Source organism: Phyllostomus hastatus, unplaced genomic scaffold (assembly GCF_019186645.2).
Source record: "Phyllostomus hastatus isolate PE091 unplaced genomic scaffold, TTU_PhHast_1.1 phas_contig_2, whole genome shotgun sequence".
Classification (NCBI taxonomy): domain Eukaryota; kingdom Metazoa; phylum Chordata; class Mammalia; order Chiroptera; family Phyllostomidae; genus Phyllostomus; species Phyllostomus hastatus.
Window position 1 is genome coordinate 3,160,950 of NW_025333718.1, and position 1,795 is coordinate 3,162,744.

Genomic DNA, 1,795 nt, shown 5'->3' on the forward strand with positions numbered 1-1,795 from the left:
GGTCACTTCTCCCACCATGTCTTGAATTCTTTTGTACAGGTGTGAACAGGTTTTTCCAAAGGTTGTTCTTCTGTCTGTGGGAAGTTATAAGACTAGTGTCTTGCAACTGTTTAGTTTGTTCTGGGTAATTTCTCCGCAGTTTTGTTGTAATTCCAGATTGGTCCTGTGTGGAGGTTAGTGTGGGTTGCACTCACTCCTTCAACTTCTTCCATCATTATCTGTTGGTGGTTCCTTTATTGGTGGGTTTCCTCTTTCAGCAGATATACTGGTGTTCACAGTTCTCACCTCGTCTTGTTTGTGATCAGTGGCAGGTAGAAGACAAAATAGTTTAAGACAGCAGGAGAGTATTCTATGGGATTTAAAGTGTCAACATGTAGAGAAGACATAAGATATTCCTTGGATAAGTATTATGTTAACTGTGATATTTCACCAAACCAGACACTTTTTAGACAGGAAAAAACAGTTAAGACTCTTGTTGCATGGGGGAAAGGTTTGTAGGTTGGACCCAGAAAACAGTGAGCTTTTGGGAGGTCAGATTATGAGATATGGTGAAAATAAAGGGTAAAAAATAGGTGTAGTGTGTGAGAGAATAGAGTTAACCACAACAATAATAAAGCTCTGAAAGTCAGTGAAATGGACAAAGATCTGGGAGGGGTGCTGTGTAGTATTTAAAATTGTATAGAACAAAAATTATATTATAGTAATAGAGTAACAATCATATGACTGAATCTATGTGGTCTGAATGACAAGAATAGGAAGTACATGACCAAGAGTAGTGTGCTATTGGAACACGAGTGAAGTGAAAGAAGGAAAATTAAAAATACACTATGAAAGAGAGAACAAGGTAAATCAGCCAAACAATGCAATTAAACAAATTAAAGGAAGAAAACTAAAGAAAATGAAGAGAAATAAAAAGAATACTAATAAAATAAAAGAAGTAAAAATAATGAAAAAACAATAATAATACAAATCAAAAATAACTTGCAAGTTCTCTAAAATAGCAGAGTAGAATTTGTCTTAGTTTCTCAGTTGTTGGGATGACCCCTCTTTCAGTCTGACTTTGGTCCTTTCACAGCTCCAGGTCTTATTGTCTCACTTGTGGTGGGGCGGGGCGGGAGAGAAAAAAAAAGAATGAAAGAAGAAAAAACCTCTTGCTGTCTTTAAACTGGCCAAGCAAGTTCTGCTTGTCTTCCTTGCTGCAGCAGGGTGAGGGGACCTGGGTTTTGCTTTTGTCCCTTCCAGTGGTTTTGTGCAGAGAGGGGCCAGGTATGGGCCGCACACTTCACATTTGTCCAGCCTCCAGCCCAGTTCCTCAGCTCACTGCCAGGCCCTCAGTGCCCTTCCATGCCAGGCCTATGCCTTTAGTCCACCAGTTGTGCTGTCCTTGAGGTGCACCAGTTAGGGGCCTCTCACACACCACCTTCACCCTTTTTGCTGCTGTCCTAAGTTCTAGGTACTCTGAAAGACTCTTCAGGGTAGTTAGGCTTCCCCACTGAATTAAGTCTTTTTGGGGACTGCTGACTCTCTGAGTCCTGCTGCTGTCATCTTTGGGAGGTGCCTCCGCTTTCCTCTTAGCATGCCAGTCTGTCATGCTGTGCAGGAGTGTCAACTTGGCTGTGTGCTGGTGTGGGCAAATGCCTCTGTGGTGGTGGGCATAGATATACAGACTCTGCTGCTGTGGCAGGGGTGGGGGTGGGCACAGCCATGGTGTGGGCACAGTCAGTGATGCTCTGGGAGTATGAATGTGTGCTTATAGCTGCTGGGGTGATGGAGTTCATTGTGTGACCTCTGGTGC